The sequence below is a fragment of the Cricetulus griseus genome, chromosome 5 (genome assembly GCF_003668045.3).
Source record: "Cricetulus griseus strain 17A/GY chromosome 5, alternate assembly CriGri-PICRH-1.0, whole genome shotgun sequence".
Classification (NCBI taxonomy): domain Eukaryota; kingdom Metazoa; phylum Chordata; class Mammalia; order Rodentia; family Cricetidae; genus Cricetulus; species Cricetulus griseus.
In genome coordinates, this window is record NC_048598.1 from 191,666,904 (window position 1) to 191,692,937 (window position 26,034).

At 43.3% G+C, this 26,034-nt stretch overlaps 1 protein-coding gene across 1 annotated transcript in view; it reads left to right on the forward strand.

Moving 5' to 3' along the window:
* Rapgef5 (Rap guanine nucleotide exchange factor 5) overlaps positions 1 to 26,034 on the forward strand; it is a 222,048-nt gene that overhangs the window by 83,533 nt on the left and 112,481 nt on the right.

Here is a 26,034-nt window from a genome sequence, read left to right on the forward strand (position 1 = left end):
AGACCTCAAACCCCGCTTCCACCGTGACACACTTCCTCCAACAAGGCCACACCTACCCTAACAAGGCCACACCTCCCATTTTCTTTCAAATCACCTCACTTAGAGAAGGGAGATATCAGAGGTGGCATCTTCTGCTGTCCCTCATGGTCAGAGGGTGGAGGTCAGTGCTGAATGGACTGGAACTCAGCAAAGGCATGACTTGGATATATTGCATTAGAAGACGATTTTCCAGCCAGAAAGATGATGACAAAGTGAAAGTGAAGATACACTTGAAGAATAACCAGAGGAGAAATGTGTTAGCATAAACTGAAACGTTTATGTATTTCTTTTTCTGGACACTTTTAAGCTTTGCCACTTCTCAATTACTTTTTGAATCAAGCACATTTTAGTATGTGCGCCTTTGTTATAGTCATGGAACTCTGGTGACTTTGCTGATGAAAGACACAGAGAGCAGATGTTATAAAGGTTTTTGGAGAGAAGGCTGCAAAGAGCATCTTAAAGGGGTGTGGCAGCAGAGCTGACTGGGTAGCAGCATTAGACGGTGGATAGTTGCAGAGGAGGAAGCCAAGCTAGAGAAGGGGCAGCAGCGTTTAATGCTTGTAAGAGGGGACAGAAATAAAGTGACTGCTTTGATCTTAATCCTGTTGGAAGTAAAGAAGCCAAACTTGAAGTCTGTGTAAGTTGTGGTAGCTGCTGCATCTTTGAGTGTGGAATGTGGCCTTTTAAAGTTTCAGTGTAAGTTGGAGAAGGTGAACATAGAGTGACCACTGCCAGAGAATGAACAGGAAAGTACAGAGGAGGCTGCATGAGGGCTGACATGTGCCGGCTGTGTTGTAGGGACAGCAAAGATGCAGGAAGGGCTGGAGGTGAGCGAGCAAGGTAGAGAGAGGTGGATGTATGGATCATGAAGGAAAACCCATGTGTCCATGTAAGGAAGGCTTGTATCAAGTTAGGGGTGTTACACCTCACCATCTTAAGAGGTCAGAATGTGAATACAAATTTGCAGCTCTTCAGGTCCGGAAGTGATCCCTTACACATAAGCATGGGGACATAAGTTGATAAGTGGTTTTGTTTTAGACAGATACTGTCTTACTATACAGTCCTGGCTGTCCTGCAACTCTCTGTGTAGACCAGGCTGGTCTCAGACTCACAGAGATCCACTTGCCTCTGCCTCCCAAATGTGGGATTAAAGTCATGACATCTGGCTAGGAGGACAGTTTTTTAGAGTATTCAGTCATCCTCAATCCCTGGTCCCTGTCACCCCAGACTAGAGGCCTAGCCACAGGATATCAGCAGGGATTAAGGGAGAAGGGTGCGGGCTGGTTGCATTCCCTTTCTCCGGTTTGTTAAGAGTTTCATGTAGCCTAAGCTTGGCCTTGAAATCACTGTCACTAATGATGACCAAACCCTGTGCTTCATGTATGCTAGGCAAGCTCCCTATCAGTTGAACTGCATATGCAGCCATTATATTACTTCCTTTATTAGCAAGAAAATAGAGATTCTGCTGGGGAGATGGTTTAGTTGGTAAAGTGCTTATCTTGCAAACTTGGACCTGAGTTCAGATCCCCAACAACCACTTAAAAGCTGGGTATGGTAGCTTGTGCCTGTAATCCCAATGTGCGGAGGCAGACACAGATCTTGGAGCTCACTGGGCTGTTGTCCTAGCAGAGACATGGAGCTCCAGGTTCAGCAAAAGACTCTGTCTCAATAAATGAGGTGGGATGCAATTGAGGGGACACCAGACATTGACCTTTAGTCTGTCTATACATGTATATCCATGTTTGCACACTCCCCACACAAACATGCTCATGACATGTATACACACATATATACACACACACACACACTTGGATATAAGTATTAAGGTTTTATAATAGGACTTCTTGTAGCATGAATAATAAAAACCCAGAGACAGATATTGGGGTTCAAGCTGAAAAATCAGAGAAGCAAAACAGCCAGCCACTAGCTCTTACCTCTACCTCAGACTGAAATGGTGATCTTGTCTCCACAACCCTCAGAGTACAATGCAGACTGCACTGCTCTCCACCAAGCCTCAGACTGCAGTCCTCTCCCACCTTATAGTCCTCTCTCCGCCCAGCCATCTCACTCCTGTCTCCACCTCCCTAGTGCTGGGATTAAAGGCATGTGATCCCAAGTGCTGAGATCACCTTCGTGTGAGCTTTTTGTCTTTAAGACGGGATCTGTTTCATGTAGCTCAGTGTGGCTTTGAACTAACATAGATCAGTCTGTCTCTGCCTCCTGAGTCCTGGCATTAAAGGTGTGCACAACCATTACCTGGCCTCTATTATGACTATCTAGTGTGGCTGCTGGGATTAAAGGTGAGAATCACCACTGCCTGGCTCTATGGCTGTGGCTGGCTTTGCATTTTGATCACCAGTGGCTTTATCAGATCATAAACAATGTGTCACCACAACGCTTAAATGAGGGGGCAGTGAGACTTACTTTCCTTATTCTTAGCATGGTTTTAATTTGTCCAGTTTGATTAAGACCTATGTAGGCATTCTAACAAGTGAATACTATTTGTACTAGAGACACAGCTCAGTGTTACACCACTTGCCTGTCATACTCAGTGCTCTGGGTTTGATCCAAAGCACTACCTAAAAAATAAATAAATAAATAAATAAATAAATAAATAAATAAATAAATAAATAAAGCCCTGTTTGCTACCCTTACCTGCTCATCTCTTCTTCTGGCCTCATGACCACTGCACCGTTTCCCCGTTTTCAGCTCTCTCCAGAGTGTTGCCTTTCCCCATGGTTGGAATTACACAGTATGTGGCTATTTTTGACTGACTTCTTCTGCCTAATATCATGCATTTTAGATTCTTCTAGGTCTTTTGAGGTTTCCTGGTTTATTTCTTGTTTTGTTTTTTTTTTGGGGGGGTGTTTTGTTTTGTTTTGATGCTGAGCAATGCCCTGTTGTCTGGATTAGCATAATTTATCCATTTGCCAACTAGAAAGTATCTCAGTTACTTTCAAGGTTTAGAAATTGTCAATGATGTTGCTTGGACATCTCAGCAGGTTTTGTGTTTAAGTTTTCACTCATTCTAATTGAACACTAAAAGGTGTGTTTGCTGGGTCCTGTATCAGATCATGTTTAATGCCACATGGTCTTCTAAAGTGCCCGCCTCCGCCATTGGAGTTCCCGTTGCCTGGATCTTCACCTAGCCTGATGCCGTTTTAGATCCGGATCCTTCTAATGCTCTGTGTTGTATCTCACTTTGCTTTGCTTTGCTTTGCCTTCTCTTTTGTCACCTTTTCCAATGCTGCAATGCCTGCCGATGGTCAGCATCTTTCCTTGAGCTTCTGGCCACCAATGTAACTTCTTCAGTGTGATGCCTAGTCAGTTCATCTGCCTGTTTTCTCATTGGCTTGCTCCTTTCTTCACTGTTGAAGAGTTCTTTGAACGATTTAGTAAGAGTCCCAATCAAATATGTCATTTTTTCTTCATTTTTTCTTTAAATTAGAAATAAGATTGTTTTACATGTCAATCCCAGTTCCCTCTCCCTCCCCTCCTCCCATGGCCCCCACTAACACCCAACCTATCCCATACCAATTCTGCTCCCCAGGGAAAGTGAGGTCTTCCATAGGGGGGTCTTCAGAGTCTGTCATATTCTTTGGGATAGGGCCTAGGCCCTCCCCTGTGTGTCTAGGCTCAGGGAGCATCCCTCTATGTGAAATGGGCTCCCAAAGTCCATTCCTATGCTAGGGTTAAGTACTGATCTACTACAAGAGGCCCCATAGATTTCCGAGGCTCCACACTGACACCCACATCCATGGGGTCTGGATCAGTTCTATGCTGGTTTCCCAGTGATTAGTTTGGGGGCCAAGAGCTCCTCCTTGTTCAGATCAGCTGTTTCTGTGGGTTTCACCAGCCTGGTCTGGACCCCTTTGCTCATCACTCCTCCTTCTCTGCAATTGGATTCCTGTTCAGTTCAAGGTTTAGCTGTGGGTGTCTGCTTCTACTTCCATCAGCTGCTGGATTAAGGTTCTAGGATAGCATATAAGTTAGTCATCAATCTCATTATCAGGAGGGCATTTAAGATGGCCTCTCCACTGTCATTTAGATGGTTAGTTGGTGTTATCCTTGTAGATCTCTGGACATTTCCCTAGTGCCTGATTTCTCTTTAAACCTATACTGGCTCCCTCTCTGATGGTATCTCTTATTTTGCTCTCCTCTATTCTTCCCCCTACACAAACTTCCTGCTCCATTATGTCCTCCTCACCCCTCATCTTCTCCCCTTCTCATTCTCCTAGCTGCTTCTCCCCTCCCCGCATGCTCCCAATTTACTTAGGAGATCTTGTCCCTTTCCCCTTCTCCGGGGGACCATGTATGTCTCTCGTAGAGTCTTCCTTGTTGCCTAACTTCTCTAGTGGTGTGGATTGTAGGCTGGTAATCCTTTGCTCTATGTGTAAAATCCATATATTAGTGAGTGCATACCATGTTTGTCTTTTTGTGACTGGGTTACCTCGCTCAGGATGGTTTCTTCTAGTTCCATCCATTTGCCTGCAAATTTCAAGATTCCATTGTTTTTTTCTGCTGAGTAGTACTCCATTGTGTAAATGTACCACATTTTCTGTATCCACTCTTCAGTTGAGGGGCATCTAGGTTGCTTCCAGATTCTGGCTATTACAAATAATGCTGCTATGAACATAGTTGAACAGATGTCCTTGATATATGAATGTGCTTCTTTTGGGTATATGTCTAAGAGTGGGATTGCTGGCTCTTGTGGTAGACTGATTCCCATTTTCCTGAGGAATCGCCATACTGATTTCCAAAGTGGCTGTACAAGTTTGCACTCTCACCATCAGTATGTCATTTGCAAATATTTTCCCCCAGTCTTCGGTGGCTTGATTTTTCAATTGTTCAGTAGTGCTTTGTATTTTAATGAAGTCCCCCCGGCCAGTTATTTCTCTCATGGGTCGTCCTTCAGTGCTGTATCTAAAAATGACTGTCAAGCTGAAGCCATTTAGGTTTTCTCAGTGTTCCAGCTGGTGGTTCTATAATTCCGTGTTTTCTCTTTAGGGTTTTGGTCCATTTTGAGTTATTTTTCATAATAGGGACAAATAAGGTCTAGTTTCACTTTGCAGGTGACTATCCCATTGTCTTAGCACTGCTTGTTAAGAAGACAATCTTTCCTTCATTAACTTTTGCTCCTTTGTCCAAGATTCTTGTCCATATTTATGTGGGCCTGTTTTGGGTTCCATTCTGCACCATTGACCTGGTAGTCGGTTCTTCCATTCCGTATCATACTGTCTTGATTACAGCATCTCCATACTGTCCTGATTACTGTAGCTCCATACTGTCCTGATTACTGTAGCGGCAGACTGCCCTGATTACTGTAGCTCCAGACTGTCCTGATTATTATAACTCCATACTGCCCTGATTACTGTAAGTCTATACTGTCTTGCTTACTGTAACTCCATACTGTCCTGACTACTGTAACTCCATACTGTCTTGACTACTGTAGCTCTATAGTAAATCTTGAGATCAAAAAGTATCAGTCCTCCAATTTTGTTCTTTTCCTTTAATATCTATCGTATTGCCTCTTCTTGGTCCATCCAATCTCCACGTGAAATCTGAAATCAGCTGATCATCTTTCATATTGTATATCTCTTCTGGTTGACATGTTTCTTTTATATGAGAATTCTATGTCTCCCCCAAGTGTTGAACTGAAGTGAATTCCAAATGTCTTTTAAAACAAAACACACAATCAGTGATGACTGTACTGTCTCTACTGTTCCAATCGTGTAGTTCTTTATGTCATTTGTCATGGCTCAGCAATATGAATGTGAATAATATCCAGGAGACTTGAGTAGTGCCTCTTCTCTTTTGTCCCTGGCTTTAATTAAATATGATGCTTTTCTGATTAGAAAACTGATGTGAACAAAGAAGATTATTTTAGAGGAAAAAAATGAAGATAATTCTGTTAGAGTCCCCCAACCACAACAAATTTGGGGAGTAATCTGGGATTAAAAACAACCAACCAGCTGTATGATGTTAACTGCTAAGAATCCTGTTGTCTGACTTGACACTAAGAGTGGATGAGAAATAGGAATAATGAAGCTCAGAGAGCCAAAATCTCAGTTGTATTCATTCATTCTTTATCCACTTCTAACCAGGCATCTTGCAGTATACAGATACACAGTGAAGGCATGGGGAGAGTGAGCAAGAGTGTGGACACATCATCCCGTTATACTGTTGCCTGTATTCATAGATATAATATATTAGTGAATCAATGACCATCTGATGAAGGCAAAGTTGTTATTGTGGAGTTAAGAGGTGATATTAGACTCCCTGCTGAAGATCTGTGCTTTCTATGTGAGCTGCTTATTCTTTTGTTGTTGTTAATGTTTGTCTTTTGAGTTGCATTGAGTTTTTAGTGTTAAAGGAAAAAGAAGAGAAGCTGGTATTTATCTAATATGAAAAATAGTGTGAAAATGAAAGGTGGCCCATCTGGCGATGGAGAGCAATAACTGACTACCCCAGTAGCTCATGTCTTGCAGTAAAACTACTAATTAGGACTCAGGTGGCCATGCTAGATTTATGTCCCACTGCAAAAGGATTTTTTACAATAAGCCTTAGTAGGAAAAAAAAGGTTTTATTTGCATCTTACCATACAAACAGAAATAAAAGTAACTGCCAATCTATATAGGGTTCCATAAATGATTCAAGGCCATAGTTCGTAAAAACAAACAAACAAATAGACAAAAAAACTATTTTGTTGTAACTTTCTAAGAGGCTATTAGGATCTGCCTTTAAGTGGGTTTCTCCTTTAACAGCTTTCTGTGGTGGGTGTGAAATACCATAAGCTTCCTAAGATTTACAAAATTAACAGGTTTTTCTTGCACTTCTTCCTCCTCATTGGGCCACTTGTTCTAGTGCTGACCTTTGTTAGTGTCTTGAGGAAATGGTTTCTCCCTTTGCCTAGGGACTCCATGGCCAGTGTCAGTTTGTTCTCATCCTTGTAAATGTGTGTTTGGTTGGCTTCTATTTAAGAAGAAGCAGAAATGTTAAATTAGTAAACCTCTTTGGCAGAGTTTAGCTGTCACTCTGCCTGCTTAGCCCATAGGCAGGCTAGGAAGTCAGAGCACCGTGCTGACAGCCCAGCCACTGCAGGCTGCCTGGGCTGTCAGCACTGTGTACACACTGCAGGTTGGCTGTGCAGTCAGGAACTCTATACCCACTGCAGGTGGGCTGTGCAGTCAGAGTACTGTGTACCCACTGCAGACGAGCTGCTTTTACTGTCTGGATCCCATGACTGGGAGTCAGGGCCAGGCCCGAAGGAAGTCCCACAGCTAGATAGTCTGTAGGTGACATGCAACCTTGAGTTTTTCCAACCTGGACTCTGGCCCATCAGCTAAGCTTCCACTCTTGGCTAGAAAGTTTCAGAATCATGAGAATAAAGCTGCAATTTGTGAAAAGATTCCAGTTATTCCTGGGACTAGAAAAGAATATAGTGGAAACGCATAAGCTGTGCAGATCATGGGTAGTTCAGCGAGGATGCAGGAATTCAGGTTTTATTATTTCTTTGAACCATAATATAAAAGTCTATAAAATGGCTTAGCTCTTTTTATTTTAAGTTTTATCTTCTTAAAAAAAATCCTTATTTTTAAATGGACCAGAAACAGGAGAAGGAAGCTAATGTGTAACATTTGTTAAATTGTTTCTTCTAGTCATATATTTTTTAAAATTGTCTCTGAACCCTATGTATAAAGAATGTCTTCTGCTGTAGTCCCATGTTCCAGTGTAAATAGGTATTTCTGATTCTCAAGGGTTTTGGCAAATCTGGTTGCTGCTATTTGTCCTGAGGTGGACCTGATGAGCCCATTTGGTAGTGTGAGTTTTAATCTCCTGGGACTCTATGCGAAGGGCCAGCTGTGCAGGCTACTGTTAGCTGCAACCGCTGGTCACTAGTAACGCGTTTTAGGGAAATTCAACCAGTTTTTCTTCCCCCTCACATGTGCGTGCAAGACTGAGGAAGTTGCAAGAATGCTGGAGGGATGCTTTTGTGAGGGCTTGAGGTCTGACACCATGGAAAAGTCAGTCTGCTGGAAAGACTATAGAGCAAGGAAAAGAGATTTATGTTGCTTTGTTGACAGTATCTTCTTTTAATACAGCACCATATTTAATCTAATTCTTTTATAAACATGGTGCTCATATTTAGAAGGTTGTGTGACAAAATGGATTTTATAGTAGATTTTAATAAATGAAGGGCTGGTACAAAAGCTTTATCTACAAGAAGTTTTGTTTCATAACTTATTGTATCTTTCTGACACATTGGGGTAGTATTTTGTTGAAAAACTGGTCTTAAGACAAAAATGTATCCTAAAGTTCTCTTGAATAGCCATTTCCCTGCTAAGTGATCTAATGAACCTTGAGTAACTATGTGAGCAGTGAGAGGCCAGAAACACAACCCTATGCTGTCACCCTCGGCAGCCTGAGGAGTTTCCCTCATCTTTTAGAGACCTCGACTCAGGCCCAACAGGGATTTGCAGCTTTGATGAAGTAAGAATTGTAGAAACTAGGCTGGACATGGTGGCACACGCCTTTAATCCCAGAACTCAGGAGGCAGAGGTAGGCAGATATCTGGTCTACATAGAGAGTTCTAGGATAGCCAAGGCTACGTAGAGAAACCCTGTCTTGAAAAAAACCACACACACACACACACACACACACACACACGCACACGCACACGCACACGCGCACGCACGCACGCACTTTCAGAACTAGCTATTGTGAAGCAGAATTGAGTGATGGGGATGTCCTTCTGTATATATGTTTCTCTTACTGGTTGATGAATAAAACACTGTTTGGCCAATAGAGGCAGGAAGATAGGCGGGACTGTGAGACCATGAGAATTCTGGGAAAAGTAGGCAGAGAGAGGCTGTGAGGAGATGCCATGTAGCTGAGGAAGGAGTAACAGGTCCGGACTCTTCTCCGGTAAGGTAAGACCACGTGGAAATACATAGATTTAGAGAAATGGGTTGATAATTAAGAGAGAGCTAGCCAGTAAGAAGTCCTAGCCATGGACCAACAGTTTTATAATTAATATAGCATCTGTGTGCTAATTTGGGGCTCAGAAGGGCGAAGGACCTGGTGGGACAAGAAACTCCAGCAACAATTGAGAGTTTCTTAAAGATGTTTTAAAAACAAAGGTGCTCATGAAAAGAATTAAGATCACACGCCTGAGAGTATGGTGTGGCCTCTTACAGAGGACCAACATCTCACATGTCCCACTGGTGACTGTGCAGGATTTTGGAAGCTTTCTGGAATTTCATTGCTCAACCAGTTTGGGGGGGGGTACCTCTCACCTATATATGCTCCCCTATTTGATGACTGAGATACTAAAGTGCCTTGAATGTGGTTGCAATCTGCTGAGATAAAACCCGGAGCGTTTAGGGCATGCTCTGGTTGTTAATGGGATCTCTTGGATTTTACAGTTAAGAAGAGAGAAAGGCTGTAAGCAGTTTTTAATCTTGCTGCTGAGGAGTGGCTGCAGCCAGACTCCACAGTGAGGGCTTCCTTTTCTGTCTCACATCCCTGTAATTTTCCCGTCTCTACATCCTGTTCCCAGTATATGAAGTCTGTCGCTGTATTTTAAGTGTTCCAAAGATTATGCTTTTTTTGTTTTAGTGATACTTCAACCACTTCAATCTTCCCAAGACTACCACAGCTCATCCCAGACACACCTCTGTCCTCTCAGAGTTGAGTTTTCCACATGGCTTGCCTCTTCCCACCCCTCCTCTCCTCTCTCCTTCCCTCCTCTCCCTTCCCCTCCTTACCTCTCTCCTCCTCTCCTCTCCCCTTCCCTCCCCAATGTTGTGCTTGCCAGAGTCTATCAGTGTGACCTATGGGCGGACTGACCTTTCCTAAAGGCCTTGTAACACCACTGAACCACTGAACACGTTTTTGTTTTGAGGAGGTGGTCTTTGTGAACTAGGAGGATCTTTCGTGGTATGCATTTGGTCCTAAAATAGTTGATATGACATTCTTGTCTTTTTGATTGGTGGATGACCAAGATGTTCCCCATAGAAGAATTTTGCCTAACACCATGCTCATTGTGGACACTTGTAAACTTTCCTCCCCCAGTGTCTAGTTCCTTCTTCTAACATTACCAGAGATGGTTCTTCTCTCCCTGGCAGGTTTGTAGTGTGCTCACCCTCATCTTCACCAGGGATGAGGAAAGGGAACAGTTCAGTGGTTGAAAGTTTGTCTTTCCCTCTCTGAGTGCCATGAAATCACACTAAGAGGCTTGAAGCAGTGATTCTCTTGAAGCAGTGTAAAGTTGAAGGACACTGGAAAACATAAGGCTCTTAAAGGAAGAAAACAAAAGCACCTACAAAGCCCAGCAATAATTGGAAATTCATGCAGCTGACACTTTGTACATTTTTCTTAAAGCCTCCCACTGGGATGAAAAGAAAATTGCCTTTAAAAAAAAATCCCATGACACTGTCTTTTGTAATTAGAGCTATTAAGTCGAAATGATAAATAACCATCCAATGGCATAGTCTAAAAGAAAATAGCCCTCCCTTCGAACTGATCTCTTTAGAATAGCAGGAGACGGGCAGGTATTGACTACTGGAAGTTGGACTCCTTCAGCCCTGAGGATTGTTAAGAATTAAGTAAATTACAAAGCAAAACAAGATGCTTTTTCTTACATCTTTCAGTGTGGTCATTTCCACTAAGATAGTAAGTGAAACTGATTTGGCAAGGAAGCTAATATGTACTCCAGATGGCAGGTTTTCAGAAGCCTGCTTAAAAAAAACAACAACAAAAACAAAAACAAAAAAGACCAAGCAAACAAACAAACCAAGTACTACAGAGCACCTCAATGATGATGTATAACACTTACAGTGCCCAATAGACGAAGGTAATTAAATTACTTGAAATGCCAGCTTGTTGCCTTTGTAGAGAACTGGATACTGGAAGAGAGATGGACACTGGTGGTCCCTCTCCCCAGACCGTGGTGACCGGTGGAGTTCTTTTTTGCTTTGCATGGTCCAGAACAACATTGGAATTGCACGTGTTTTGTACACATAGTCAAACCTGAGAAACAGTTTCTTGGGGTGAGAGCAGAGAGGGAGCTACAAAGCTGGGGAGAGGCGGTCAAGGGAGAATCAAGTTTTCTAGCTAAAACCTGAGACGTGGCTCCTGGGAGCATGTTTTGTGTAATGCACAAATACAAGAAGAGTATAATGAGAGTGCCCTGTGCACAAATTCATTATTATTCTACACCCAAGGTCAAACAAAAGTTAATGACCATTTACACACTAGAGAGCTAAAGCTCCTCTTTTTACTTCTTTCACATAATGACAAAAAAGGAGAGCAATTTTATGTTTAAATTGATTCAAATTTCACAGCATAAACACAGATGTCTCCTGGTATACCCCCACCCCACCCCCCTGCTGTTGTTGTTAGTGAAACTTCCTGGCAAATCTCAACTTTCATAAAAAATTAAGTCCCATCCCTTTCTCGTTCCCCAGTGTGGACAGCCTTTTGGTTTTTGTTGAATAACCCTGTTCTCCCCCTGCTGGGTTAGTGTTACCAAATCAGAAGCCAGCAATGCAATCAGGGCCACTTTGTTTAATGATTTAGTTTTGCATTTGTTGAGCTAATTAGCTGATTGAAACAACTAATGGGTGTCTTTAATACACTGTTGACTGGGCAGCTTCCCCTCTGCATCCTGCCAGCTCCTTTGTTCTTGGTCCTCTGGGGAGTGGGAGCTGCTTCCCCATGAACACATGATATATGGCACCCAGCACTGGGAGGTGGGGCCCCAGAGGCCATTATGCTAATTACCTGGTGCCCCGAAGAGGAAGTGCATGCATTTAAAACTCTGTATCTGACTAATTCTGGACGTCTCAATAACGTATTTGGTGGATCATGGGCCAGGGTGGGGATGAGGATCGTCTGTAATCCACTGTTAGAATTTATAATTTTGTGACGACAGCTTGGTGTGCCCCTAAGGTATTGAGTAAAAGCAGTCTGCAGCTGGTTTAAAATATTAAACATGAAAATCTTTCAGAAAAGGTTATAAGAAAATAATTACATAATTAAAAGGAAAGCTATAGCTACGGCTAACATCATCATCTCTGTCAGGCACTAAAATATTCCTTAAGAAAAATTTCGGGCAAGAACAGTTTCTCTAGAGTCATGAAATTCTGTAGTTTTGTAAAATGAATAACCTACCAAAGACTCATGGTTTGGGAGTGTTGTCAGGAAATTAACTGCCACACTGACTGTGTTACCCTCTCATGGTAACTTGTCCAGTGTCCTTTTTATTTTTTAATTAATTAATTTTTATTTAAATTAAAAACAACCTTATTTTACATACCAATCCCAGGTCCCTCTCCCTCCTGTGCTCCCATCCCCCCACCAACTGCCCCATCCACGCCTTGGGAGGGTGAGGCCTCCCATGGGGGACTATCAGATTTGTCACATCATTTGGGGCAGGACCTAGGCCATCCCCCATGTATCTAGGCTGAGACAGTATCCCTCCATAGGGAATGGGCTCCCAAAGCCCATTTGTGCACTAGGGATAAATATTGGCTCCACTGCCAGAGACCCCATAGACTGCCCAGGCCCCCCAAATAGCACCCATGCTCAGGGCCCTAGCTTGGTCCTGTGCTGGTTCCCCAGCTGTCAGTCTGTGGTCCGTGAGCATCTGTTTCTGTGGGTTTCCCTGGCATGGTCTTGACCCCTTGGCTCATCACTCCTCCCTCTTCACAACTGGACGCCAGAAGTTCGGCTCAGTGCTCAGCTGCCAATCTCTGCTTCTGTGGCCATCAGCTACTGGATGAAGGCTCCACGATGGTATTCAGTCTCATCATAGGGGAAGGGCATGTCCAGCATCCTTTTTAATAAAAGGAAGAGGTGAGCTTGGCCTAACACTACATTACCATGTTAGCCACCAGGTACCAGCTGGTTCATGTCTCCTAATCCTGCATTGTGGTTGACTCTGTACGAATATGGCAATACTAAATGCAGATACAATGATATCCTCCCCATACTTGTTTTAAATTCATTGACATTTTTCATCATTGAAATTCTGAAGGCCCTATGCCCTGCACCCACAGGGCACATTTTCTGCAGTCATTTGTATTGACAAGTAAGAGGCGTCATGGGAAATCTTTGTCTTGGCCATATGACCCAGCAATTGTCCATCGTTCGTCACATTAAAAGTCTAATTGTATAAGTGGCCATGAAAATGGAGCTGTTCTCAGTGGTGCTGAGCTGATATGCACAGTGTGTGATGGCAATGAACATTGCTCCCCAAGTCAGCAGCCTGGAACACACTGCACCTCAGCTGAATTCTACCTCCAGGAGAGAGGCTCACAGCAGACTGAACCTTGCTTCATGCATTAACTCCGCATCATTTTCATGCATAAACACCGAACATTCGAAGTTTCTAAAGCAGATTTTTTTTCTTCCTAAGTAGATACACAAACATCGAGTCAGCGGTTTGCATTTCTCAACTTGCTCTGAGAACACTATGCTCTAACAGTGTCTTACAGGTGGGAAGGGGACTGGTGAAAAGTTCACCCTGCAGCCCCCCCCCCCAAGACATGCACAATTCAAGTGCAGCTTTTGACATGTAGTTTGTGTTCGGATGTGGAAACAGATGGATAGATACTGAATAAGATAAATCTGTGTCTTTCTCCGAGCAGATGCTTCCAACTTCCTCCCTGACTGACTGGAACATTGGAACATTTCTCTCTCTCTCTCTCTCTCTCTCTCTCTCTCTCTGAAACATGGCTCTGAGTTTCAGTTTGCATAACAGTCATCTTCATCACTTAGCGGTACTGGCACCTGGGTCCTGCCTCTGGGCTATCATTTAAATGTAGGGAGAGACCTTGGCACCTGAATTTTAACCAGCCTGTGTTTAGCCCTAGGTGATTCCAGTTCCAGACTTTGATAAATATATGTGAAAGCTGGATCTACGGTTTCAGGAAGTGAGCGGTTGTTTGATGAAGGACATTTGTTGTTTGTCTTATTCACCGTGGTCTAGAGAATTAAAACCATGCTTTAAGCTGTGACTACTAATTGGTTCTTTGGAGAATTTCCTGGCTTTTCAGTGTTTCTCTAGCTAAGCAGAGATTTTCACATGGGAATGATAGCAGAATGGTAGGTCTTTCGTGATATTAGCAATGGAAGTTTTATAAACGAGATAGGTCTCCAGCCTTTGCCTGGGGGCAGCAAGGAGTAAGTACATGTTCTGACCAAAGTTTCTAAGTGGAAACCGGTCAGGAAAACTTTTACTGGAGCTGCTTCTTATTGGCATGTGTGGAAGCAGTTTTTAATCTTGATTTATTTTTAAAATCTTACGTTTAAGCACAATGTTTATATCATCCTCCCAGCCTATCTCTTCCTTCATTTTCTCCCATATTCTTCCCTCTCCTCAAATTCATGGCTTTGTTTTCTCTAATTATAGTTTTGTGTGTGTGTATATACACACACACACATTCATATATGTGTGTGTATGTATATCAGTTTATAAACACAACCTGATGATGTCTTTTGTTGATTCTGAGGCCTGACCCCTTGGGATTGGCTGGCTTATCACATTGCTTGTCATTAGAGAATTCTTGATTCTTCTTCAATGGGCAACTATTAATTGTGCATAGCTCTTTTAGGGGTGAAATTTTATAATTCCAGAACCCTGTTTTAGGTCTTGTTTAGGAAGCGGCATTGTTTAGGGTTGCTGGGCAACTTCCCTGTCACGTGTAGAAGGTGCTGGCTTGCAGCAGACATCCCATCCTTGTCCTCTGGCTCTTATAAACAATTGTGGGGTGTTTTGTTTTTGTTTTTCCTGGGGATGGAAAAAGCTTTGGTAAGAGTAAAAAACTACACTTATTTGTGGTTATAAGGTAAGAATGAGTTTTTAGAACTCAGTTAGAGATTATACTGGATCAGTGAAGTCGCAGTAGTAAGATTTCTCCTGGGGGCCATGGTCTCAGTTTACAGAACCAGGAATAAGTTGCTTCCTGTTGACTCTGCCTTAAGCCCAATTAGACAGCTGTTGGTTACCTTCAGAATGTAAGTGCTGCTATTCCTCCTTCCAGGGTATCTTGCCATTCTGGTCATTGTTGCTGTTGTCCAAGTCTATAGATGTCAGAACTTGAAGGCAGCCCTGCTAAGTGGAAATAACCCAGCCATAGAAAGACAAATCCTAGATGGTCTCATGTATATGCCCAGTAAAATAAATGAATAAATAAATAAATAGTCAACCTGAAAGAAGTGTAAGTACAAGGCAGAGCAGTGGTTACCAGATACTTGGAGAATGGGGAGTGAGGAGAGTTGGGGTATGATAACTAAATGACACAGAGCTTCAGTCAGGCAGAAGGAATACTGGAATCTGTTCACCAGACTGGAAACCAAGTAAATTATCACATACTGTATATTTCAAAACTGCTTAGAAAATAGATTTTCAGTATATTTACTCTAAAATTTGAAGTGAGGGGATCGGGTGTCTTGGCTTTCTATAATCATTCCTCAGTGTCTATGTTCCTACCAGTTGTGTTGGTCCTGATCAGGTCTCTCAAACCCACCAGACTACATGACCAAAGGCACCAGGCTGCATGAAGAAAAGCCCACTACCTCATCTCCTTTGTTCGCCTTCTAGATGATTGGAGACAACCACCCCAGCCCTCTCTGAGGGAGGGATAACCCCCCATTTTTTTCCTTTCCCACGCTATAGCCCTTAAAATGGCCATGTGCCTGTCAGCCATCGCTGTCTTTGCCTGATCCAAAATGAATCCTCTTATCGTTCCCCGGTGAATAAATCTCCTTTGTGCTGAGACTTTGGTGTCCAGGTATGTTGCATGCTAACTCTGAGCCTCCTTCATTGGAGCTGTCTGTCCTCTCACAACCGGATTCAGTCAGCCATGGACAGAAATATTGTTGATTCCAGAGGATTCAGTCAGCCATGGACAGAAATATTGTTGATTCCAGAAATTTTCACAACGCAAAACTTGAATTTGCTACATGCTGGGACCAAATCAGTACTGAATCTTCGGGAACCAGGTGAAGTGTGAGCCAATCCTGCATTAGTCTCCTCTCTCCTCATAGAAACCCTCTGTTCTCCACCACATGTTTCCTAAGTATGTGTGCACCTTACTTATTCATGTCTGTTACTGCCTTCGTCCCCCACCCCCACCCCCTGTCTTGTAGTGGAGGCATTGATGCTCCATAAGTTGATAGAGCTTAATAAAGATCATCCTTGAGTACTGTGGAAATGCCCGGTGAAGATGGTCCCACAACAGCTTTGACCCAATAAACACACCGATACCATATTGATGATAAAACTGTGGGCCGATGACTAGGGCTTCTTACTGGCTAGCTCTGTCTTAATTATTAACCCATAATTACTAATCTATGTATCTCTACAAGGTACCTGGCTCATCCCATCTTCCTGGTCTCTACATGGTGTCTCTTCTCTGCCTTCCTCTCCCCAGCCTTCTCCGGGTCTGGTAGCCCTGCCTATCTTCCAGCCTCTACTGGCCAATTAGTGTTTTATTCATCAACCAGTAAGAGAAAGATATGTACAGAAGAGCATCCCCCATCATGCCTGTGTTCCCCAGGTGTAGAGCAAATGACCTCTCCTTTCTGTTCTAGCAGGAGAGATTTGGGTGAGGCATAAGGAAAAAATTTCACATGCGTTTTGGACTCTTCTTAAGCGGTCCTTTGCCATTGTTTGTTTTATTTACCAATGTGTCCATATTCTTTTGTTTGTAAGCATAACGACCTCCCTGGAATTATGGGTGTTCTCTGCATGTTTTAAAAAAATCCCACTGTGATATTAGTGGAAAGATTTAGCAATATAATCATTGACAGTCCAGAAATAAAACATATGGTATGATTGGCACAAGCTTGTAATACTATAATTAGAAGATACTGGTTGTCTACTCTCAGAAAAGATAAAGGAACAATCATGGATGTAAAAGGCTTATACAGTGAAGACTATAAATACCGAAAATAGAAATTGAAGAAGGCTCTAGAAGATGGAAGTCCTCTAATGTCAGGAATAGACAATTAATATTGTGGAAATGGCCCTGTTACCAAAGTAGTAGTCTACATATGCAATGTCATCCAAAAAAAAAAAAAAAAAAAACTCCAATGATATTCTTCACATAAATAGAAAAAATAATTTTAAAGTTCATATGAAAGCAAAAACAACTGGTGTTAGTCATTCAGTAGCCACCGGATTCTAAACAAAGTTACTGAAAATGCACACTGGAGAAAAGACAGTGGCAGAGGATATTGTTCAACTGGATTTCCACGTGTAGAAGAACTAAACTAGTTTTTCTGCTTGTACTCTGCACAAATATCAATTAAAATGAACCAAAGGCCTTAATGTAAGGAAGCCTTATACAGTGCAAAGGAAGCAGTTACCAGTGAAAAGACAGCCTACAGAAGGGGAAATGGTCTTTGCCAGTTATTCATCTGATAGAGAAGTAATACCTAGAATATTATAAAGAACCAAGAATATCAATCACCAACAGAACCAACAAACCAAGAAATAAATTGGCAAATAAACTGAACAGATAGTTCTCAAAAGATATAGAAATAGCCAGTAAATACATGAAAAAAATATTAAACACCTTTACCCATTAGAGAAAGGCAACCCACCATCAAAAAGATAGTATCATCAAGAAAATCCAACAACTGCTAGCAAGAATGAAGAAGTGGTGTGGGTAGGGGTAGAGAAGGGGCCCTGTGTATGGAACTGGAGGAAGACAAATACATCTAGGATGGAAATCAGTGTAAGAGTTCCTACAAAAAAAAGAGGAACTAAAACTATAAACACCACATCATCTATTCATCTGTCCATATCAGTATATACCATAAGGTATGTGAGGCAGCTTACTAAGGTGATACACGTGTTGATCCCTGTATTATTTATAGTAGCCCGATTATGAAACTAGGTTAATGCTTACCAACAGATGAATAAAGAAATGTAAGAAAACACACACTTGAGTGCGTGCACACACACACACAGTGTTCTTTAGACGTAAAGAAGAACACAGTCACATTATGCCTTCTGATGGGAAAATGGTATGGGGACTGTTAGGGGAATAATAACCAACCACTTTCTCACCGGATTTAAATCCCACTCCACAAGAATGAACTCAGCCTTGCTACCACCATTAAGTGGTCCAAAGCTCATGACTGAATAATAGGGGAGCATTATTATTCTGCTAAATAGGCATAGTAATACAATAACATGCCCCTAAGTTCTTATCTTTATACCTATAGGTTAGTGTGTCTCTCAACCCTCATCAGAGAAGCTTTTCTTTGCAGTGGATGGTGACTAATACAGGGATTCACAACTGCTTAGAATTCAGAAAACAAGAGACTGGATTGCTTAGCTCTAAATGGTGTTTTCCTAGCATACCCCTAACCTCAAGGATCAGGGGTCATTGTGGAAGAGGCAGTCAGTGGAGTCTGCAGGGAAATGGGATTTGCTGGCTGTGACAGTGCTGTTGAACAAATGATCTCGGTGGCTGTGACTGTGTGAAGGCGGGTTTAAAGGAGTCCATGAATAACCAGATAAAGGATAAACACATATTTATTTGGGGAGCACTCCCACAACGATGGTAGATAATCACATGGTCTTCCTGCTCCTGAAGATGCAGCCTCTGCCCTTCAGGATGCTCCGACACAACCCAAGAGAGCTCAACCCAGCCCCTCCTCTTTCTTGTAAGGGTCACGTCCCTACACCTGAAGCCACACCCTAAGATGCGGCCACCACCCAAAGTTCATGGATGAAACAAGATGCTGCTACAACTGTATGCACACAGCCAGCACAAGATCAATGAAATCCTAGCATGTGTGGTGGAAGGGGCTCACGATGTCCCACCCATTGCCGAGGAGCTCTTGGCAACTGATGGCTGCTGGGAGACTCTCTCTACTTCAATGATGCCTCCCCTGAAAGGCTGGCCATGTACACACAGGCAGCTCTAAATGGATTCAGTGGGTTTTTGAAGAAGAGCACGTTAAAGTTAGGAGGGAAAGTGATTGTGGGGATAAGGGAGGAATTGAAGGGGAGGCAATGGGGGGAGGGCAGATTTAGTCAAAATATGCACATACATGCACATATGAAAACCTGAGACAGTCAAAGTGTCAATAAACAAAAAAAGAAAAGTGGAGATGATCGTGTTGAGAAGGACAGGGGTGACATTGTCTTCCTCATTTGTGGAATCTAGACATGAAAATAAAAGGGACCAGAGGTAAAGGAGGAGGGATAAGAAAGGGTAATGGGGACGTGAGTATTATGTATTATATAAAGTGTTTAAGGTATAAAGATGGTTGTTTTACACAATTAATACATTCTAAGGTAGATTGTCTACTATAAACCCTTAGTTAATAAGGGTGCTCCACGGAAATGAGACCTGCTTTGTTTGTAGCTCACTGTCTTAAGGGCACGATTATGTAGCCATGAAAAGGAAACCAAGGGACTCCAGCTCGGCCTGGTTTAGCCAGGCAGTTTGACTTATTGGCTTCCCAAGGCTCATTTCTTAGTCTGTGAAATGGAACTCAATAGCACATGCCCTTGGGCTTGTTGGTCGGGTAAATGGCATGGCATAGAAAGTGCATTGCTTTGTGCTGGCGTAGTTAGGCCTAGAAATCATCTCTCTTTTACTAGCTTAGATAAATCTTTTGGAATTTAATTCCCGGGAGAAATTATATAGAGTAATAGAAGTGCTTTAGGATCTTTTAAAGCGAGTGGGCACTTGACAGTGTCTTGGAATCATGTCTGGCCATCTCCTGCACTGTAGGAGTATAGCAGATTGGCCTCCATCTGTCCCCTAGCCAGAACGTATCCTCATATGGCTCTTCAAAAGGCCTGCAGTGTTCTGTCTCTCGTGAAAAATATAGGGGGACATTGTAACCAAGGATTGCTTGATTTTTGTTCTTTTTTGTAAAACTTGAATGAAGCACACACAAGTCATCTTCACTTTAAAATCAACCCCCCCTCCCAATTCATTTCTGGGAAGCATAGCAAGAAAAAGGTTACTTGCATGGATCAGGTACAAATTAACCTTTTTATTGCCCTGGTCAAATGGGGTAAATATTCCTGCTCTCTTTAAGGGCCCGATATATGAAGTACTCTTTGTTCTAGTGACATTATCATTTTTTTCTGTTGAATAACTTTCCCATTAACTGAACTTAATTAAATCTCACTTTAAAAGTAAACACTGTTAAAGCTTCTGAGGTAATGGAAGAGATGGAAGTTTGGGGAGTCTTGCCTGAGAGACAAAGACCTACGATTTGGAATAGAAACCTTTCTACCTTAGAACCAAGTGAAAAAAACAGCAAGAAGGCTGTCCTTGGAGCTGCCCCCCCCCCCCCCCCGCAGTCAAGTGTGAAGGGTGGAGCTAATGGTGGCCAAGCTCCCGGGAAGCCCCTAGGCCTCACTGCCTAGCCTTGTCACGGCTAATGGTGGCCATGCTCCAGGGAAGCCCCTAGGCCTCACTGCCTAGCCTTGTCACGGCTAATGGTGGACATGCTCCAGGGAAGCCTCTAGGCCTCACTGCCTAGCCTTGTCATGGCTAATGGTGGCCATGCTCCAGGGAAGCCCCTAGGCCTCACTGCCTAGCCTTGTCACGGCTAATGGTGGACATGCTCCAGGGAAGCCCCTAGGCCTCACTGCCTAGCCTTGTCATGGCTAATGGTGGATATGCTCCAGGGAAGCCCCTAGGCCTCACTGCCTAGCCCTGTCACGGCTAATGGTGGCCATGCTCCAGGGAAGCCCCTAGGCCTCACTGCCTAGCCTTGTCACGGCTTATGGTGGCCATGCTCCAGGGAAGCCCCTAGGCCTCACTGCCTAGCCTTGTCACAGCTAATGGTGGCCAAGCTCCAGGGAAGCCCCTAGGCCTCACTGCCTAGCCTTGTCATGGCTAATGGTGGATATGCTCCAGGGAAGCCCCTAGGCCTCACTGCCTAGCCTTGTCACGGCTAATGGTGGCCATGCTCCAGGGAAGCCCCTAGGCCTCACTGCCTAGCCTTGTCATGGCTGACTCTGGCAGACTTCTGCCTATCTGCCCTGGAAAACCATGCAGTGAACATTTATCTGGTCTGTCTGAATCTGTGGTTTGAGAGCAGCAGGAGGGTTGTGGGAAGGGAGTTGTGTGGGGACACTTAAAGAAACAATATTAAGTCACTGTGGCTCTAGTTTTTACAGCCTAAATTCTTAGCAGATTATTCAGGTCCACTCTTGTTTAGAGCCCTAGTGGTAACCCCTTCCTTTATCTTTAGTCTACCTCTTGCTCATTTTCAACAATTAAGTTTTTAGAATATTTCAATACAGTGAGACCTGAATGCTTAAGCTGTCTCCTTCACTGGTTTCCTGTGCCATTCTAGGACTCTTTACCCTCTTAGGGGCTCAGTGTTTTTAGATGTTACATGAGGGTGATCTTAAGAGTACCTGGAAACAGACTGAAGAGGGTGGGAGTGGTCCAGGCCTTCACCTACTCTAGAGCCTCATGGGGATATCAAGAACCCATGAAGCGGCTCCATCAGCTTGCAGTTTGTTATCTTGGATGGGGGTGATTAGCGGTCGTTATTTATTTATTATGTATACAGTGTTCTGCCTGCAGGCTAGAAGAGGGCACCACATCTCATTAAAGATGGCTGTGAGCCACCATGTGGCTGCTGGGAATTGAACTCAGGACCTCTGGAAGAGCAGCCCAGTGCTCTTAACCTCTGAGCCATCTCTCCAGCTCCTTAGTGGTCATTATGAAATCAGATCATACACGGAACATTCCGTGATTTGCTCACGATTTTGTCCCAGTACATAACATAACTCTTAGCAATTATACCAGAATGAACATGTCGTGGAAAGGTGTTAGAAGTATGAGAAAATACACACCAGTATAGTTTTTCATTTTAATGTTTTAAAGTGTTGGCAAAACTACCACGTTAAGTGATTCATTCACAAAAAGGGAAAATTGATAAATCCCAGGAGGTGACATTTATCTTTTTTTTTTTTTTTTTTTTTTTAGGAAACTGAGTTTCCTGCTGGCCCACTACATAGATGCTGAGTAGATAGGTATTCAATGTGTGGGCACCCAAGGTGACATGGCATTATTAGCCTGTCACCAGAGACTAGACACCTCAATCTGGCTTTTCAAGGCCTGTTACAGAGGGGTGTGTCATGACTCTGGGAGCACTCCACAGTGAGAGGTCATCGTGTGCCAGGAGCAGTAAGAACTCGAGTGGCACATGCCTACTGCATGGGCTGTATTTGACTTCTTTTATGTTCCTTCACATAAATGATCTCTGCATTCCTCTGGCATGTGCCATCTGTTGCCGGAGCTTCTCTTGTCCTGCCTTGTCCTGCCGTCCTTGAGCCCCAAATAAGCACTCAGATTATAAAAATGTTGGCCAATGGCTAGGGCTTCCTACTGGCTAGCTCTCTCTTAATTATTAACCCATTTCTATTAATCTAAGTATTTCCACGTGGTCTTGGCTTACCAGAGAAGGGCCTGGACCTGTTACTCCTTCCTCAGCTACATGGTGTCTCTCTGTGGTCTCTCTCTGCCTACCTTCCCTAGAATTCTCCTTGTCTCCTAGCCCTGCCTATCTTCCTGCCTCTTGGCCAAACTGTTTTATTCATCAACCAATAAGAGAAACATATATAGAAGGACATCCCCTGCCACCAGTCAGCTTTCCATCACTGGAATTAACTTAGAAAGGGAAAGGACTTATTTGAGTCTGTAGGTTTTGAAGTTTCAGCCCCATTGCTTTGGGCTTGTGGGAAGATAGCCCATCGTGGTGGACGTGTGTGAAACAGCAAAATTACTTACCTCTGGCCAGGATCTATGTGGGAGAAGGAGACTGGAGATCCACCGTTCCCTTCCAGCCCCACCTCATAAAGGTTACCCTCCTCTCAGACCCCACCAAGAGCACCATGCTGGGGTCTGAGAAGTGGCTCGGGGCAGTGCAAAGGCGGAACGTGTGACCTAGATCTTAGCCTCCTCACTTTATCAAGTAGATCCCTCCAGAGGACAGAGGCTGTCCCACCACACCAGCCACAGGAGCTTTCCATAGCTGATCTCATGTTGTGTAAAATGCAAAGGGTCTAGTGTGTGATTGGCAATGTGGGCCTGGCTGGGCCTCACAGGGAAGGCAGGGATAGAAACCCAGATGGGTGAATAGCCCGCATTGTGGTGAAAACTGAAACCGGAGGAGCAGATACAATCACCAAGGAGGAAAGCGGCAAAGAACAAGGAGAGCCCAGGGCAAGCTTGCAGGATAATAAAGGACAGGGAATGGAGCATTTGAAATGAATAGTACCACCATCAACTGACAAGCTAACAGAACAGGGCAGAGAGAAAACTTGGTTAGACGTGGGTGTGTGTGTGATCCCTGGTCAGCATTGAGGTGTGTGCGGGTGAATCCAGACTCAAAGACCACTCCACCTGCAGGCACTAGGCTGCAAATACTGACCCCCCCCCCCCAGTTTTCAAATCTCAACACTGAACTAAACATTGTCACCAATGCAGTAAAGGTTTGAGGCTGCTTTTCTTATTTGGGGGATAAGAAGGGATTCGAGTGTTTGGAAGCGGTTGTCAGTGTGTTGGCAGCACGTGCCCATGTTGCTACAGCTGGCTACCCTGCCGTTTCTCGCACAGTTCCTGTCTGAATGTGCAGGGTGTGCTGTGGAGGGGCTTCCTAAAGAAATATTATGAGCCCTCTGCGGGATGGTACAAAACAGCAGATGATTATTTACATAAAGGGAAGCTAGGCCCTGCCTCATGCAGCTGGATACTCTGCAAGATTTTCCTAACCTTTTTTTTTTTTTTTTTTTTTTTAATGTCTGCAGCCCACAGAACACTTCATGGACCCCAACTCCGTCTCTACACGTGTCATGCTCCCACTAGGGAAAAGTACCAGTTCTAATACGTTTTGATCTTAACTAATTTTTTTCAGATTTTTTTTTCCTGTTACATTCTGTCCTGTTTCACCAAAGAGGGGAAATGAATGGAAAAGGAATTCGTCCTGAGACCAGCATGAGTAAATATGTATTGTCACCACTAAAACGAGCACTCAGGAAGTGGAAGCAGGAAGATAGACAGTCAGACTATCTCAGGAAAACAGAACACGAAGAATGGACTGGCTTAGTAGGAAGTTTGGCTTCAGAAAGGTGGCTGCATGTGTGAGGGATCCTTCTCCTGTTGCCACATCTTAAATGCTTTGCAAAGTGATCAGCAAAGTATCTTTCTTAGTGATCTTTGCTGACTATTTCCAAGTGACTTGAAATGCTGGGTTTCCATCTGCAGGAAAAGTTTTCATTGACTTGTGATTTCTTCAAAAACAAACCAAACATGGTGATCGATTTTAAAAGTGGCGTGCTAACTGTAATGCATTACCGTTGTGTGTCTAGCGCTCCCTGTGAGTTTAGATCTCACCTTGACAAAGTTGTGGGGCACATTCAGTAAACGTCACATTAAAAGGACACTGCTTGTCATTGTAGCATCAACAAGACGAAGAAGGGACACTGCTGTGATTTGGAGGCCAGCCTGGCCAGCATAGTGTAGCAGGCTTTCTTTAGGGCCACCAACCAGCTGACAAATCATGACATGAGACTTAATAATAGTTACGAATGCTCAGCCTTATCTTATGCTTCTCCCACTAGCTCTTATAACTTAACACAACCTGTTTTTATTCATGTACATTTTGTCTTGGAGCTTTTTACCTTTCATTCTGTATGTCCTACTCTGTGTCTGACTGTCTATCTGGCCCTGGGCACCTCTCTCTCTTTCTCCCTTGTTCTGACTACTGGCCATTCAGCTTTTTATTAGATTAATCAGGTGCCTTAGGCAGGCAAGCTAAAACAGCAACACATCCATAAATAATTACACAAATACAGCATAAACAAATGTAACACATCTTTGCAGTTAAAGTCATATTCTACAACAGCATAGTAAGTATTAGACCAGCTAGGGGGTGGTGGCAAGACTCTGTCTCAAACAAAAAGTAAATAAAATTGTAAAAAAGGTTACCAGTTACATTTTGATTTAGGTAATGTTAGTGGAGTCACTAGGAGAGTTTCCCTAGTATCCATCATAGTAAGTTGTAGGGAGAGGAAACTTGTTCTGTGGACTGGAGAGGGTTCAGCAGTTAAAACCATTGGCTGCTGTTACGGAGAACACTACTTGGGTCCCCATCACCCACATGGTTGGTCGCTCACAACTGTCTGTATCCAGTTGTAGGGGATATGACACCCTCTTCTGGCCTGCAAAGGCATCAGACATGCATGTGGTGTGTACACATACATCCAGGCAAAAACACTCATGCACATTTAAAAAGCAACCAAAGAAGGAGGAAAGGGACAGGGAGAGGGGCAGAGGGAGACAAGGAGGGGGTGGGGCTTGTTCCTGAAGACATAGGGTGCTATCGTCCTGGGCCTGAGCTACTTCACTCAGTACATCATTGTCCAGTTATCTTTATCTTTGTTTATTCACAAATATCATGATTTGTTTTATCTGTTCAGCTGAATAGAATTCCAATATATATCTATGTAATATATCTATATCTATGTAATATATATGTATATTACATTTTCATTATCCATTCATCAGTTGAAGGACATTTAGGTTGTTCCCATTTCCTGGATATCTCAAATACAGCAGCAATGAACCAGGCTGAGCAAGTAGCTATAGAGTAGGATATCCATGGAGTCCTTCGGGCATGTGCCCAGGACTGGTAAAGCTGGGTCATAGAGTAGATCTTCTTTCAGCTTTTTGAGAATTTTTCCCACACTGATCTCTATCATGGCTGCACCAACAATGAGTGAAGAAGGGTCCCTTCTCCTCACATCCTCATGTAATGGATGGGGGAACTTTCACAAGCCCCTACATAAGATGAAGAGTTGAAGAGTTGCAGGCAATTAAATGGCTTTCTCTAGGGATGACCCCCAGGCAAGTTATCCAGTCCCCAGTGGTCAGCCATAAACACATAAATGAACTCATAAAAGTGTGTGTGTGTGTGTGTGTGTGTGTGTGT